Genomic DNA, 18,787 nt, shown 5'->3' with positions numbered 1-18,787 from the left:
ATTTATGACTCTTTAGTCTATATCAAGATCAATTTAAAGTCATGCTTCTCAATCCCAGCTTCACAAACATTGTACTAGAAATAATCATTATATTGTAACACCTACAGTCAGGTTGACAAAGATCAAGAAATGGTTCAGTGTTATTTCTTTAGATATGTTTAATTGATTGCCTAAGAATGCCCAATCAGCTTATTTAGATTTAAAGTTGTTTAAAAAATGGCTTTTAGATAATCCTTTTTATCGTATAAATGAATTTTTGACAGCCATATGAACATGGAATTTTAATCTGTTTTATTGACCCTTGTGTATAATTACGATATTGTAATTTTGACAAATAAACAAGATTGATTGATTGGTTGAAAACGTAATATAACACACAAATATTTATTTAAACTAATATTAACTCTTTGCTAGATATACCTACTGATGTAATTGTTTTTGTAATTTTACTAACGATGTAAGCAGTATAGCGCAAATAAAATATTTTTTTCCTGGGAAAACTATTAAGGTTTGACTCTATGTTGTAGGGACATTTTTGATTCTGTTTACCGTCCCCGACGACTGTGAAAAGGACGGCACTTATGCCCCTTACCCTGTAGATAGCCCACCCCTTACATCTGTAGATAGCCTATCCCTTACACCCTGTAGATAAGGGGAAAAGAAAGAACTCCGATAAAACCCCGAACTATGATCTCGTCCGACTTATTATTTCATTATTTAGGGTGTAACATTTTTTCCCCTCTATCTTAATCATTACAAAGTTTTGATACACTTTTTACGAAAGGTTCATAACACTGCAATAAAAATTCAGCCTGTGCATTATTTCTCTTATGCCTATGTTCAAAAGATTTGCAAATGAAGACCTAAATGTAATAACTTAATCCGTTGCAACTTGTGAAATAACCCGAAACTCGGACATGCGAAGACTTTCCATTCCTATACAGATTTATATTTTCCCAACAACCACAAAAAAACTTGAGATTAGGTGCTGGCGGACTTCTCAATTTTGACAGGACGCAGAAGCATTAATTTTCGTCATCTGTAATTCTTTTCTTTTGTGATGCAGCATTACGCTTCCATTACGGTTTAATGAGCAATTTACAAACTACTCGCTTATACGTTACTAACTATTGTGTCCGATACGGTCACTGTATTCTCTATATGCAAGTCTTCTCTCTGTTGGCTGGATGAACATCCGAAGAATAATAATAATAATCATTTGAAATGCATTCGACACCACAAGGTAGGCCTATATGATGACCTTTCCTCGTCATTAAAATTCAAGCAGTACTATGGCATTTACGTTCAAATGATTTACTGTACATGTTACTGCAATGGAAGTAGAAGTGATATATCTAGGGAACATGAAGTTTACAATAAGCGAGGCGTGCACCTAAAGCGAAGGAGAGCGTTCCATTCTTCTAACCATGCTCGGGTCAAAAAGACAAAACGTACGCTGTAATATAAATATAGGGATTGCTTCGCTGATATAAGGTGTTAAATGCACACCCAGAAATAATCAATCCTTGCTGGTTATAATTAAAAACAATTTAATACATAAAAGCTAACCTAAAATAAAAATTGTAAGAAATTACGAGTAATTTAATCTGGCTTAAAATCGTAAATATTATCACAAAAGTATAATGAACATAATGAACATCAGACCATTCCAACACAGCGTTTGAGGGCTAGGGCGCCCTGACGCTGCCCGTGTCTGCCCAGGGCGGACCCCACTTCTCTCTGTCGCTGAGGCTGTGGTGGTGTACGAATGCATGCGATCATCAACTCTTCTCGTCTGTTCGATGATATTCTGCAGGCATAGCTGGATTATGCGTTCCATCAGTCATTCATACATCCATATGGTGTACTACGCGCCTGCGTGACAAAATGTGATAGTATCCGTCGCATCAGTTGAGCTACTATATGAATACAGGCGACTATTGAGTGGAAGAACGTCATTTATACCGTGTGCGAGGGATGTGATTTAGGTTCCGGCTTTGGCGACGCGCGTGTTCTTACATTCCATTTTTCTATGTGTTTTATAACTCCGTTGCATGACATATCGATGGCTGAGAACCAGACTGTTCTAAGTCCAACTTTTTATAAGAAAGAAATTTGTGTTTCGTTGTGTTCCAGTTCTTGTCTTCATATATGAATCGAACAAAATTGTAAATATTCCTCTTCATAAGGTTGCCATGGAGATATTCCAAATTGTTTCATGAAGCTTTGAATGTCAGGAGCTTAAAATAACTCTCCTGAAAAAAAATAGTAAAATAGACTTGGAACAGTCTGGTTCTGGGCCATCGATATTTCGTTAATACTAACAGTAATACAGTGTGAGAGCTGTATTTTATTTATAGTGCTTTTTAAGTTAGCCTATAATAACTGTAGGCCCTAAATGTGTAATTTTGCCACAAATTTCAGGAGACAGAATAGCCTATGTGATTTAAGAATCGCATCTGCAGGTAAGATTTCCGAACCGGGAACTTCTATGTTGTTAATGATGATAAAACTGGCTGTAGATGTGTAGGAATGAGTATTATTTATTATTTTTATTATTTTCTCATGAAGAATCTGTGTGAATGATACAGATTATAGTGATTTAAATAATATTTACAGATCCAGGAAACGACACAAAGACTCTGCATGTCACAATAAGTGTGGAAAAACAACGGCATTTCTTTGGCAAAACCCTAAGTATTGAATTTGCTTTAAGTGATCAACATAGGCTTTCTATTGAAAAGCATAGCGAACTTGTTTGACAGAACAGAACAATTCTTGGCCATTCTATAAGGGTATTGGAAAATTAGGTCTTGCATTAGAGGGCATGACGAGAGTAAATTCTCAAAGAATAAAGGCAATTTTTTTAATGAGATTGCAAGGCACGACAGTTTACTGAAAACATACTTAGAATACTGTATTATGTTTCGTGGCATTTCACTTTCAATTCAGAAATTTCAGAGCGACTTAATATTTTCAGTGGGAGAAGTCATGTATAATAAAATTAGGAAAGAGGATTGTAAAGCACCGTTCGTAGCTTTAATTCTGGATGAGAGCTCTGACATAGCATGAAATCACAGTTATGTTCAATTCTGCGATATGTAACAGAAGATGGCAACATTGAAGGAGGTTTAAAATGCACAGACGTCAGCATGGACAGTTTGCAAATGCTGTCCTTGAACATGCTCTCGAAGTCATTAACGATTTTGATTGAAACGATAAACTTACTGCTCAAACCTACGATCGAGTGGCTGTGATGGTCGGAGAACATAATGATTTACATGCAAAATTTCGCAGCCACTTAAGTCAGCGATTTTTGTGTACGCTACGCGTACAAATTTATTAAACCTTGTTTGTCAATTTTATGAAACAAGTAAAAGTGATCTCCACTAATCTTGCTGGATTTTCGAGTTTTTTCTCTAAATCATCACAGTTGGAATGTTTATTTGAATCAATAATGGATAATGAAGATTGTGAATGGGAGCACAAAGCTATCGTTTGTGTACGAGGACTCTTTTTATTTTGGTTTTGTTTTCTGGTAATATTATTCGCTGCAATATCCCCACACTCTGATATTATGTTTAAAAAAGTAACAAATGTTGCTTTTTGTACATCAAAATTCATAATTTCGAGGAGTACAAGCAAGGACTGAGAAATTACTTTGAAGAATTTTGGGAAAGCATGAATGATTTTGTTGCTGAAAATTATACTCAGTCTGAAAGATCACGGCTGGATGCAATCCCTGGAGAGGATAAGAAAATTGTATATGGCGATTGTTCAATGAAATCCTGCACATTATCGGAATTGATATTATTCAAGAGTTTGCTGAAAATTGCAACTTAAAGCTTTTGAGTATGCTTGATCATACACAATTTATCACCTTTGCAAATTCGCTCCCTGAAGAAATATTGTTAAATCTAAATGAGAACTATGAAGCTTATTTTGATTTACTGTATTATCAACAGTGTAGTCGGTCTCGTTCTATGCACTTTTGTCTTTCGTGTTTTATGTAAACACGGCCAGGCTTCCGCTCGGTAAATATCCTTATAACTTATGCTACAAGGAAATTATAAAGAATTTTTGAAAATTCAACTCAACTCAAACATTCATCAATAAGCGGCTATTTCCAGGAACGCAACTCCCGCATATAACGAAAGCACACTACTGTACCTTAACCATTTAAAAAATCGCAACCCTATGTCAAAATATCACCGTTCCCTAACACTGATACTAAGTTAAACTAATTAGAATACACTGTAGGGTTAACCGGAAAAAACTAAAGAACAACGCCAATGAATACGAAATTAGCTATGCACAAAGTCGCTCTGTAAAATGAGGCAGTAAATGAAGTTCAGACATTCCTCGTTAAATAAAAAGAAGTTCCTTAATGAAAAAACAATTATACAAAGTTAGTCTGCTACTACAAGTTTAATAAAATACAAACATGCTGATATCAGTACCAGTTGCTAAATAAATATTAAGCTTCTTAATTTACACAATCATTCTGAGTTCACATCTTTATCTCGCCACTTCGATCTCCTCATCACCACTTTCGTCGACTCCCTACTCGCATCCTCTTTAGACTCCATAGGCCTACCCGCCTCCATTTTCCCCCGACTTTCCAAATTTCGCCTCGACCATCGACACTCTATTCGTCTCCACTATCGACGACTCAACTCGTCTCCACTTTCGTCGGGTCTCAACTCGTCTTCACTTTCGTCGACAATTTCAATTAACAAAACAGGAAAACAAGATAAACAAGGAAGAAAACTGAATGAGAAAGGTACGCAAGGAAAATATTAAGGGAGAAAGACGGATGTGTGTGGAAGGGAAGAAAGATGAAAGCAGGATATAGAGGAGAGAAGAAAGAAGGAAGGAATGAAGAAAGAAAAGAGATGTGTAGAAGAAAGGGACAAGAAAAGAGAGGCGAAAGAGAAGAGAAGGGAGGTGAAGAAGAAGATGTAGGGGGAAGAGACGAGAGAGTAAGAGAAAGAGAGGAAAAGGGGTGAAAGAGGAGAAGGGAAGGGAAAAGAGTTGAGGAGGGAAGGGGAAAGAGATGAGAAGGAAACAGAAGAAGAGACGAGAACGGAGGGGGGAAAAGACTAGAAGGGTAGGGGGAAGAGTCAAGAAGGGGAGGAGTAAGAACCGCGAAGAGAGGAAAGACATGAGAAGAGAGGGGAAAAGAGACGATGCGGGAGGGGGAACTAGATGAGAAGTGAGAGATAAAAGAGTCGAGAAGGGAGGGAAAGGAACGATAATGGAGGGGAAAGAAACATAAGGGAAAGGGAAACGATAAGTGAGGAAAGAAGGGACGAAAACTGAAGGGAAAAGAACCGTGAAGGAAGGGGGAAAAAAGAGTCTAGAAGGGTAAGGACAGAAACGAGAAAGAGCCTCGAAGGAAGGGGGAAAGAGTTGAATAGTGATGGTGAAAATGACGACGAGGGAGAAAGAAAGAGGTTAGAAGGGAAGGAGAAAGAGGGGAAGGGTGGCGAAAGAGTCGAGAAGGAAGAATGAACAGGTGAGAAAAAAGGAAGGGGAAAAGAGACGCTAAGGTAGGGTTTAAGAAACTCGAAGGGACAGATAAAGAGCTGCGAAGACAGGTGTTAAGAGACCATAAGGGAGGTGTAAAGAGACGGGAAGGTAGGAGTAAACAACCGGGAAGGAAAAGGTAAAGAGGTGGGAAGGGAGGGATAAAAGGAAGATAATGAAGGGAAAGGAAGAAAAGGAAAGAAGAATGAAGGAATATAATATTGTCAAATACGTTATGTAAGTAGGGAAGGAAATAATAGGTTTTCGATTGATAAATACTCATAATTAAATGAACGTAAGCAAAATTAAGTAAATAAGTAAAGTATTAAATATGTAACGAATAAGTGAAATAAAATAAACATTAAAATAAACTTGTTATAATGTATCGTCACCATCATAATCTGAGGAATTAGGTCGAGGTTTCGTTCCAATTTCAACTTGCTGCCACTGATGGCGATTCACAGCCTACGTACTATCGACATATTTGTAGAAAAGTCAAGTAAGCAGGCATGCAGTATTACAATTGTGGGTCAAGAGATAATTAACTTGTTTACTACCTGTCGGAGGAGGTGAGTCACGCATAACCCAACTGCTAACCCAACTTCCTTTAGCTTTATACTGTACTTTCTGCAATGACACATTGCATATTTGCAGATGTTACGCAGCATGGTAGTGAATGAATATCGTCCTACAATACATTTACACCAAATATATAACACCAAGTTCAAATATTTCATACTTTTTTATATTCTCTTACAAATTTCTGTAAATGTTCATTAAACTGTCCTTTATTTTTCCATAATTGTTATTTCCTTACGTGCGCAATCTGTTTTATATTCTTAATAAGAAGATTTTCTGCTACTAAAACAGCGAATCCGAATTCGATTCCCGACAGAATTTCTCTCACTATTACTGGAAGTAGATTGTGGGCCTCTTGTCTTGAATTCCTTCTGCGTTGCCCTATACAGTGTTAAAAAAATACACGTCAAAATTTCAGAGTTGGATTCCACACATGTAGATGATAAAAAATGTTATATAAACATGGGTTCGGAAAATCATTATTAATCAGTTATCAGACAACCAAGTATGTTACTAGCTCCAGTTTAGTTTTAAAATGATGCACCATGTTCAGTGCCTCACAAGAGGTGTTCAAAATGCCCATTCTTTGCCATACTACAGGCTTCTCCTCGTCGTCTGATTGAGGTACGAACACGATAAAAATGCCTGTGTTGAGCGTATTGTTTGACAACCCCGCACAATTCTTGCATGAAGTGTTGCTTCATCCTCCACAGAAGTTGAGTATACAAACGACTTTAAATACCCAAAAAGGTACAGCGACTTTAGATCAGGTGAGCGTGCAGGCCAAGCATTTGGTCCACCTCTACCTACCCAGTGATCAGGACAACGTTCATCCAGGGTTCACGGACATTAAGCCTAAAATAAGCAGGGGCACCATCGTACATGAAGTAGGCTACATCTCTTGCCGGACTGCTAGTGAAACAATACAATAATAGTCAGCCTACCTAGTGTTTAAACTACTACAATCCATCTACGATCTGTGCTCGAGGTTGCGGGTTCGATCCTAGGTTCAAATCTGATTGGGACAAGTTACCTGGTAAAGGTTTTCGCCTCAAGCAATTGAATTGGACTTGGGACTCTCTATGCCTTCATATTTCAAGTTCAGACATCATCCTGCAATAGTTTCAGGTCTACCGAGGATGCAGCAGGATGTAGTACAGTGTCTTAAATACCGATGGCATCTATCTGAGGAAGGTGCAGAGCCTCCAAGAGGATGGAGGGCCTTCGTAGCGGATTCTGTCGGACTTGGGTGATGTGTAGCTCAATCGATAGGTGGCACCAAACAGTGAATCACGACACTTACATAAATGCTGTTCCACGGACTTATCTCAATAACTCTCCAGCTGCGGTGCAAGTCTTCAGCCCCTCCTCCGTAAAAAAAGGTAACAAGGTAAGAGACTTACTTGGACTTATATGCTTTGCTTGTACGTATTTATTTCAATGTGGAGAACTATACACTTTATTTATTTAATTAATTTGTTTATTTATTTCCTTGTTTCTTTCTATTTCTTCCTTTGTTTATGTGTTTATTTATTTATTTACTCATTTCCTTACTTACTCAATTATGTATTTATTTACTCATTTGCTTATTTATTTATATTTTATTTTGTTGCATATATATATATATATATATATAGGTGCTTATTTTCTCATGTACATATTTATTTACTCCTTTACTTTGTATAACTCTTGAATTGATCCACATTCTAAATCTTCAATAGTGATGTAAGGTCTGATATAAAATAGAATGTTAGATTTTCTGTTAAAATTTAATTTAATTACTTGTGATCAGCATGGTTTTCTCCCTGGTAAACCTGCGAAAACTTCTCTTTAAGATTTTAATAATTATATTTATAAAACCTTGATAAAGATAAACATATAGCTGTTTTATGTTTTATTTATCCAATGCATTTGATATAATTTGAATATTAATTATATTTGTATAAAATTAGAAGCCTTAGGTTTTTAGCATTTCTGAAATCGTATTTGTGTTATCGTAAAATATGTGTAAACATTAATGGTACTCTTTCTGATGCGTTTAATTTAAATATGGGAGTACCTCAAGGTTCTGTGCTTGGACCTTTCACATTTTTATTCTATATAAATGATTTGACTAATTATATAAAAGAAAAGTATTACTTTATGATACCGACACCTCTATTACTGTCTTATCAAAGTGTTATAAACCCCTTGACTTAATTTCTGGCCAAAATTCTGTCAATTGCACCAGAAGAAAATATAAAATATCTCGGTGTAAGTTACCACATTTCTACTGTATTTGATGCAGCCAAGTGTACGGAAAAGTTAAAAAACAAACTAGATATCCTTGCTTCAACTCCTGTATTACATCACCATCAAAATTATTCTGTGTTATGCAGCTACTACATCTGCCCTACTCTGATTTATCAGTTTCAGACAACACCACTGAATAAAATATCGGACAAATTTCTTTCTGATGTCAATGTTGTCATTAAAACCACGTTGAAGGAAATACTGCACTTCCCACCGATACGCCAGACAACATGCTTTATGCTGGCAGAAAATACAAGAGATTGGGACTATTTAACTCTAGCTGGGAAGTTTTTTTTTTTTTTTTTGCAGCATATCAATGCATGTCAGAGCTTACAACGATCTATGTAAATAGACTTGTCGCAACTTGTCTAATGAAATTGTGGTTTGTTTAAATAAGCTTGGATTTCAAAGCATCTCTTGTGATTCACTTCAAGTAAAAAAAATTGAGACAAGAGCTCAGGGAGCGAGCATTTCAATCTTGATGCTGTTTAAATCAGAAAGGGAAAGGCGTTATCCTTTATAAGGAGTTCACTCCCGCCAATAAATGGATCCGACAACCTGATTGTCTCACTAGCAGTGAATGGAGACTAGCTCTTAAAATGACAGCTATCGTTTGCCCGCTGCTTACTATACCAGAAAGGTCCCGAGACGGAAACCACTGTCGTCGGTGCGTCAGTGAGATTGAAACTCTTGGCCACGTTTTGGGTGCCTGTCCTTTCAGTGAGAAGCTGCGGAACTCTAGACATCACAGAATCAGGTCCATTAGTGCCGAAGCCTTGAGAAAGAAAGGTCTCACTGTACATGAAGAAGTCTATGGCATTTCTCAAGAGAGATCCTGTCGGCGAATTGACATGCTTGCCATTCCACCAGGCTCTACATCCGCCTACATTATCGACCCGACAGTCAGGTTCGAGGCACAGGATAACTTAAACAAATAAATAAAAGATAACTTTACAAAAAAAAGCTAAAATCTAATTAGTAAGAAACTTGTACCTGTCAAAGGAACTAAATATTAAATATAAAGAGGTCACCGCTCCGGCAGAATGTTACGGAGAGAAGATATAAACAAACAACCTGCTGCACGCTCCGTTCGGCAAAAGATTTATCACCTACGTCCTACGGTACTCGGGCCTAGAGTGAAGCGCATTTGTACATTTCGGTAACGGGGTTACCGAACATCCAATACTTAAAGTGATTTATTAATAATTAAAAGTACTAAAATACTCTTACACTGAAAACATGAGCGAACATTATGAAAAATATTTGTTGGAACTGAGAAATCTAATGTAAATGACGTTTATAAAATGTGTATTTCAACATGACCTTAACAAATAATTTGATACAAAATTATTATGTAAATAATTATTTCTGAGGAATCTAAGCGCAGACAAACAAAATGGTAGAGGACTTTTCCATTCATATTGTGCACAGGATTCGTCCCCTTAAAAGGGGTGACATTGAAAACTTACCAAGAAGAGAAAGTAGTAACGAGAGAGCCTGCAAGAGAGAGAGAGAGATATATATACTTCTCTGTATCTTTAATCAAATGGACGTACAGAGGGCGTAACTTTTGTGACACGAAGTTAGATCGATTTTTATTTATTTTATTGGGTTATTTTACGACGCTGTATCAACATCTCAGGTTATTTAGCGTCTGAGTGAAATGAAGGTGATAATGCCGGTGAAATGAACCCGGGGTCTAGCACCGAAAGTTACCCAGCATTTGCTCGTATTGGGTTGAGGGAAAACCCCGGAAAAACCTCAACCAGGTAACTTGTCCGAACCCGGGCCATCTGGTTTCGCGGCCAGACGCGCTGACCGTTACTCCACAGGTGTGGACAGTTAGATCGATGCTGGAACTTTATTTAAAGTACCTGTAGTACAATATAGAGTATAATATGAACATCTATATTCAAGGGGAATTCGAACCAACTATCATGGTATTTAAAGTACCTGTAGTACAATAGTAGAGTATAATATGAACATCTGTATTCTAGGGAAATTCGAACCAACTATCATGGTATTTAAAGTACCTGTAGTACAATAGTAGAGTATAATATGAACATCTGTATTCTAGGGGAATTCGAACCAACTATCATGGTATTTAAAGTACCTGTAGTACAATAGTAGAGTATAATATGAACATCTGTATTCTAGGGGAATTCGAACCAACTATCATGGTATTTAAAGTACCTGTAGTACAATAGTAGAGTTTAATATGAACATCTGTATTCTAGGGGAATTCGAACCAACTGTCATGGTAGATACACGGCGTCAAGCAGACCATGGAAATGTTGCGAAATGTAGTAAGGAAATTTCTCACGGTATTATAGATTTGTTAATAAAATGCATACGGCTTTTTCTCTTCTGTCGACAGGAGATGAACGCACATTACTAAGACGTCCATCCTTCTACGAAGCTACATTTGCACGTGTTAAGTGATCATAAAACAGCTTCAGGAAAGAACAGCTTGAAGTTGGAGACAAACAAGCAAACAAGGAATTGAAAGATAATAAAATTGTTAAAGATTCTTTAGTAAGACAAAAATGTGGTGCGGAGGAGGAGGTGTGTTGGACGACTCAAGCTTTATGAAGATGGCTTCCAGTTTTCCTGGAGATCTATGCCAAATGGTGAACAGAAAAAGGAGATAAATTATTCAAAACGTATTTAAATGAAAGACAACACGTAGTGAGTGCTAATGATATGAATAATAATAATAATAATAATAATAATAATAATAATGCTGTTATGACTATTGGAGTGCCTGAAGGCATGTCACAAAGAACTTTAAATCACCCTGTATGTATATCTATATATCTATCGAGAAATCTATGGCGAAACTGGGAACATTGTTGATTAGGAACGTTATATATCGGTCCATGAAAAATGACAATTATGTCTATCGATAATATTATCCTAATAGGTCGTATTTCATTAATATTGTATTATGGTGGCATTATTTTGTTTTCGTTTCTAAATAAGTTAAAAATATATATCGGAACCAACATGCCTTTGAAATTGTTAAAATAAATTTAAAATGTTAAGAAAATTTCAAATTAACAAAACTATAATGTTTAAAAATATGAGTAGATTATCTTGCTTTTTATTTAATAATATTATAGTAGTAATGATAATAATAATAATAATAATAATCATAATCATAATCCGTGGCGCTACAGCCTATTAAGAGCCCAGATCGACCAATCGGTTGCTGGCCTCACGCCCACATGCCGAAGCATCCAACCAAAATGGAGATATCGTGTGATTAGCACAATGATCCCCCTAGCCGTTATAGCTGATTTACGTAACCAGATTTCGCTAACTATTGTAGCTTACTAAATGAATCACGATGTTGGATGAGCATTGGTCCCATACACTGGCCGAAATTTCACGAGAAAAAATTTTTCTCCATTAGGACTCAAACCAGCGCTCATTCCGTAACGCGAGACCTACTTAGGCAGGACACCTTAGATCAGGAACTCTCAACCTGGTGCTCGCGAGCACCAAGGTGTTCTTTTAATGACATACTCGTAACGCGAGTAAAAAAATGCTCGCGAGCACGAACGCTCCTGAGGGTCTTTTTTCAATTAAGACTTTGTTGTACCAACAAAAAAATCTTAATAACAGTTCCGTATTTAACACTTTTAAATATGACAAAAGAATGTCAGAATCGAATGAGGCACTGTCTTCAAGTAAATGCAATACATTTTGAACATTTGTGGTAATGTACCTATACAATTGAAGAGTCCACTGCAAGAATGATGGATGTCACTTTCTTGTCAAAAATGAACCAAGACTGTCAATGCATAGCTTAGGACATATAGAATGTACATACAGAGTTATATGGCATTAACATTGATAGTCATTGTCCAGTAATGATCGGAAAATCACAGTTAAGCTTTGAGCGCTAAGCATTTCAAACTTTCAATTGCTTCTCCTGCAAAATGTATTCCAAATGACATCCATCATTCTTGCAGTGGACTCTTCAATTGTATTTTTAATTAGAGTAATGTTTCCCATTTGTCAACTGACTTCTAAGTCACACGGTGTATGATTAAAACATATTACTAAAGATGGAGGAATAAAATAATACATAAGTATAAAGAGTATAAAGAGGATACAATAATATTAATACATTTCAGGACCGAACAAGCAGCTCTCGTGTTCGGTTGCAGTTCAAATATATTCTTAATACAAGAGGAATATAGAAATAAAATAAAATAGGGACTAAAAGTAAAGTAAGAACTAGAATGAAATCACATAATATAATCTTAACACAGAGAATAACAATATCATACGTCAATCAAGTACGACAATTTATGAAAAAGAAAAGGAAATAAATAAGAAAAAATATATAGGTTTATGGAATATATATAATATATAGGGGAACTAGGGGCGGAACGGAACCTTTAACATGAAAATGGATATAAAATGTTATATATTATAAATAAAAAGCAGAAATGTTGTAGACATGTTCTTTAATATGTCCTCTTCACTATGAAACACAAAGGTTACACATAGAAATGTATAACAAGAAACAAAATAATATGAAAGTGGTCCGTTCTGCCCCACCCCTGGGGCAGAATGGAACCCTACTGATATATTGTCAAATTCCGCACAATTATCTCCCGTGAGGCAGCGTATCCAAAGCTTATTTAAAGTGAGCTAATACCAACATCATCCAGTAAAATCAATAGCAATAGGGGCAGATCGAAATATTATAAAATCAAAAAGAAAAGATCAACACATTTTGCACAGATGTGTTGCGCTTCATCATCTTCGCTATCGATTCCTGCACAAGAATTATGTGCCCAGTTATGGCAAAAGACCAAGCTATCCATCCTTCTGTCGAACAAGAATACAAGTCATTGCAGTACAGGCATTCTGCATCACTCTCATCATCTTCACTGTCATCTTTCACTTCAATTGTATTCTTCTGCCTTGTTACTTTTTGCATTGTATTTACTTTCCTTGTCCCAGGGACGAATTTCAGCCTTTTTTCTGGCTCGTTCTTCCTGTTCCTTCACCTTTCTTTTAGATCTTTAAAATGCTTCTTGGAGCTCATTTTTGTAAGGTGATGCTGCCAAAATCGCAACACAGCCCTTTTTTCTCTTTCTTTTCGTCTCTTGTATGTTGATCTTTGGAATGGCAGAGATTTGTTGTGGAGAAACCTGAGGAAATTTGATCAGAGTTGATGAAGAACATAGGCTCAATCTTTCGCAGGAGTTAACTCAATCGTACCTTCTTGGGTATTCTGAGCTGAGGCTGTAGTCAAGGCAGGCTCATCAGTTGGTGCAGACGAACTTGCAGTGTTTGTTTAATTTTTTCAAGAGCCCTAACTGTTGTGCTGATGCCAAAAAACGGTCACCACTAATATTATCAAATTTGTTTATTTCTTTATTTAGGCCTACATTCCTTTCAAATGGCTATTGTTTTCATTCACTATCCCAATAGATAAGACTATTAAATAAATATGAAAGAGTCAGAAGATAATATAGACAAGAAGAAGAAAGGTATTAAAGCTATCAAACAAGATTAATGCTGGGGTAGAACGGAAACCTGGTCCATTCTGCCCCGGTCCGCTCTGCCCCTACTTTGAGATTAGGTTTAGTTTAACATCCACAAAATTCCTTTCGAAATGAAATAATTCTGAATATGTTAAAATATAGCCAACAATGTCAATTTTAAAGAAATGTAAAGAAAAAATCAATAATTAAATACATACCGGTACCTTGTTAGTAAATATTCATGCAAGTTACAATTATTCATAGAGAAGAAACGAAAAAAAAACGTACTACAGGCTTCAACTACAATAACCAAAAAGTCAAAGTGGCTTCTCTTCTTCCTTACTGTTGGAATAGTAATTCCTGAGAGTTTCCTGGAGTGCACCATATTACAATGCAAATAAATGGGTAGTTCCGTTCCGTTCCGCCCATAGTTCCCTTATGTATATAATATACTGTACATATATAATATACATGTATATAGTCCGAAATTAGAGTATACAAATACTGTATAATATAGGCCGATTGATTCATACACATAGGCTATGAATTTATTTAATAAAATTGAAGACATTGTTACATTGTACTGTCTATTGAAATTTTTATGGAATAAGGTAACTTTATAATTACTTTTTAGAGAAAAGTAATAGCGTTAGAATGCTGTAAACATTCTGTAAATAAACTGGAATGAGAGTAGCAAACTGAGGAGTTGCCTAGTCCCATGTTGCTTGAGCTGCAATTAAATTATGCATGTACAAATAATAAATTATTGTATCCATGATTCATGATTGAGTGATTCAGCCCACATGATTCAACTGGCTACATCGAATCATCGAATCTCCAAGTCTTCGTTACGGCCGGATATTGTCGCTCGTTAGCAAAGATCAAGTTCACGGCTTGTAAACAACCCATTATCCCGGCTAGTCTATGACGCAACAGCCGGTTGAGCAAATATCTATCCACCAGACTGAATGATAAAGAGTGTCGCACAACATGGCAGTGATTTGCTTGGCGTGGGAGCGCTCCTGCTTGCTTACAGACGTGTGAGATTCAGTATAAAATAGTTTAGGCGAAGAAAAACATGACGTGCAGACTTGCCACTGCTAGTACTTTTTATGGAAATCTAATATCTTTCCGGAGACACCAGGAATTTATGAAATTTTGTAGCTCTGTTTTTAAATGAAAAATGCTATAGACAAATAAATGTTCCAAATTAAAAAAAAATATTGTGACGACAATGCTGCCTCTCCCACATTCTTCTGCAACAACAGAGCGTAGACTATATTTTCTCCTATCGCCATAGAGAAAAGAAGAATAAACTGAGGGAAAAACTTCCAATCCTCATAATGAATGAAGTCCTAATCTGCCCAAAATTTTTCATTTCCAAAGAACTTATTGCCTTGGCAAAATCACCCAAGGATTACTTGAAGATCAGATTTTAAATTTAAATATAGACTATATTGTATAAATTACATTGAAGTTCGAAGCAATAAATTTCGTTAATATTTTTTCGGAGATAGAACGACTTCCTTGACGGGGTGCAACAGGATGATGAAATAAGTTAATTCACAAATACGTATTCTTATCATGAGCATACGATCATAATAAAGATACGTACATACATACATAACATAATATTACATCACTTGTGAGGTTCAGACCTGTTTTCGGACAGTTCAGTAAACAATACGGTATTCATTCACTCATTCATTCACTTATTTATTACTCAACCAAGGCAAGTGGAGCCGCGGACATAATGTGAACTATCGCGATGAGGTATTACGAATGCAGGAGCAGTAGCGCCACGGCTCCGGGCTGCAGGACTCCACTGGTCTTGGTTGAGTAATAGTTACCGGTAATTTTTTATTTATTATTTTATTCCTTTATTTATTTCTTTATTTGTTTTATTTTTTATTTCTTTCTTTACTTCTTCCTTTCGTTCTCTCTCTCTCTCTCTCTCTCGTTCTTTCTTTATTATTTAATCTGGTAGAAATAAGGTCATCAGGCCTTCTTTTCCCCTCTGTCAGGGGATTACAACTACAATATCAAGAATACAATTAAAATTGAAATTCAAATTAAATATAATATTAATGTTAAATTTACAGTTGCAATAAAATCAAAGTACTGAAACATTACCTGATTAATAAAGACCGGACAATTTATTTTTTAATTTAAGAACAAAGAAAGTATTAGTTCCTGAATAATTATGTAGGTATGAAATTACTGGGGATTTAAGTATTTTATGTTACAATAAGAGAACTATTTACAAAAAGAACAGAATAAGTACCGGCACTACTTACAAGATATTCAAGACTCTCAGTGAGAGAAACAGTTTCTATCTGTGGCGAACGTGCAAAGTCCTTAGTATGTGGACACTTTGTTATAGTGAAAAAAAGAGTATAACGTTGAGCCACATTACTTCAGACATGCTCAAACATATAATAATACTGTTGGAGATGAAAAGAGTATAACGTTGAGCCACATTACTTCAGACATGCTCAAACATATAATAATACTGTTGGAGATGAAAAGAGCATAACGTTGAGCCACATTACTTCAGACATGCTCAAACATATAATAATACTGTTGGAGATGAAAAGAGCATAACGTTGAGCCACATTACTTCAGACATGCTCAAACATATAATAATACTGTTGGAGATGAAAAGAGCATAACGTTGAGCCACATTACTTCAGATATGCTCAAACATATAATAATACTGTTGGAGATGAGCGTATGTAACTAACAGAAAATTTAAAGCAATCGTTCGTCAATGAAGTAAGTTGTTTTAGGAAAGTGAAGTATTGTTTCAGACATTTCCCTGCTTATTGCAAAACACAAAAAACAATATATTTAAGAAAATAAATAAAGCAAATTATAATAGCATTTCGTTGTGCAGATAATGTAAATATATTGTTCAGATATATGTTTAACACAAGAGTAATATGTAAATAAAATAAAATAGAAACTAAAAGTTAAGTTAGAGGTAGAATGAAATCACATAATATAATCTTAACACAGAGAAGAACAATACGTACGTCAATCATGTAGAACAATCAATTTATTAAAAAGAAAAGGAAATAATCTTGGATTTGAAAAAACAAAATGGATGAAGTTACTAAATATTACTGTCAGAAACAAAGCAAAAGATTTTGTTCTTTAGATAATGTAAATATATTACAAATAAACTCTCTAATTTTAAAAGACTTAATATTGAAATAAAACGATAAAATATTCTTGTCAATCCCACTAGGACAGTGGTTCTTAATCTTTTTGAGTCACGGTCTCCTTTGAAAATCTGGTGAAAGCTATGGACCCCTCCCTAGCAAAATGTCAAAAAGGTGATAAACAATTTTAGATACACTTCTGATTTTTACGTTGAAATAGTGACTATACAGGTTAATTTTTACGTGACTTTCACGGACTCCCTGAAACCCATCTAAGGACCTTTAAGAGGTCCAAGGACCCCATGTTAAGAACCCCTACACTACGTAGAAGATTAACAACTGAGTGGCCGCCACTGAACTCCTCTTGCCCCATGTTAAGAGCAACTCCTTCCCAGTACTTTCCCACCCAGCCCAGGGCACGTCCGATTCCTGCTCACCTGACCACCTATGCTCTACAGCACCGATGGAATTGGTGATAACGAGATCTCATTTGACGATATAAGTCCTAGTATTAGACATGGGATTACTCGAGATTCGTCTTACAGTTGAGGAAACATAGGAAAAACCGTAGGATGTTTATTTTGAATAATTTTTTATTTATTTTTTTATTTTAGTAGGTTATTTTACGACGCTTTATCAAAATCTTAGGTTATTTAGCCTTTGAATGAGATGACGGTGATAATGCCGGTGAAATAAGTCCGAAAGTTACCCAGCATTTGCTCATATTGGGTTGAGGGAAAACCCCGGAAAAAACCTCAACCAGGTAACTTGCTCCGACCGGGAATCGACCCGGACCACCTGGTTTCGTGGCCAGACGCTCTAACCGCTACTCCACAGGTGTGGACCATTTTGAATCCAGAATTTTGAATTCATTTATAATACTCTAGTGTTAAATTTTATTTAATGTTTGAATCTTAAAAACACTCTTAATTTAATTCCTACAAAGTCATTATTACACAATATTTTGGCACAACAAAAGCAAAAGGATTTCTAATTTGTGAGGAAGTTTTGAAACTATTCGGTTAATTAGTTCAATGACTTCAATCTCACAATATAAGGACTCAAGGAATTTCGCCCACATTTGACACACTCGGTACAGCAGTGTACAAGTGACAGTATAAATGGCTGTGAATGAACTGGCAGTCATTGCCTGAATAGATTGACCTTGCTAATTATCAGGGCGTTCGTCTGGAACGACTTCATATTGTAACATGCAATATATAGTATGAAAATTACTAGAGTAAATTTCTAACAACTTCAATGTGCTATGTATAAACAGATACACACACATAGGCCTATATTGCATGTATTTTCATGTGAATAATTTTGATTGGATGAAAGTTCTCAAGTTTAGGGTTTAAGGAAATAAGTCTAAATATCTTAGGAAAAATTCACGGTTATCCGAGCGGAAAAGCATCGACTTTGTGTCGAAAATATGGTTTAAAATCCTTGTAAACCAGAAGGGAATTTATGACGAACAAACAACATTATTCTATTAAACTTGACTATGTTTTATGAAATGTAATTCCATTATCATCACTCTGTTCAGAGTTCGAACCCACAACAGTAATTTCTAGAGCCACTTCACACGTCCAAATACAAAGTGTCTATGTGTGAAGCGGCAATAGGAACGATTATTTAAACGACACTAACAATTTATTGAACTGATCGATAAAAAGGGGATATAAGGCTAGACATTTAATTTGAAACGGCTTT

At 35.9% G+C, this 18,787-nt stretch overlaps 1 long non-coding RNA gene across 1 annotated transcript in view; it reads left to right on the top strand.

Annotated features, from left to right (window-relative positions):
- The window catches only part of LOC138705661 (uncharacterized), a 211,965-nt gene that overhangs the window by 180,069 nt on the left and 13,109 nt on the right, over positions 1-18,787 (top strand). Inside the window, exon 2 of the long non-coding RNA XR_011333717.1 lies at positions 7,231-7,498. This is a non-coding gene — a long non-coding RNA (uncharacterized lncRNA). The remainder of the gene's footprint in view (positions 1-7,230; positions 7,499-18,787) is intronic.

This window comes from Periplaneta americana, chromosome 9 (genome assembly GCF_040183065.1).
Source record: "Periplaneta americana isolate PAMFEO1 chromosome 9, P.americana_PAMFEO1_priV1, whole genome shotgun sequence".
Lineage (NCBI taxonomy): Eukaryota > Metazoa > Arthropoda > Insecta > Blattodea > Blattidae > Periplaneta > Periplaneta americana.
Note: the sequence above shows the minus strand (reverse complement) of the source record. Positions and strands in the feature narration are given on the sequence as shown.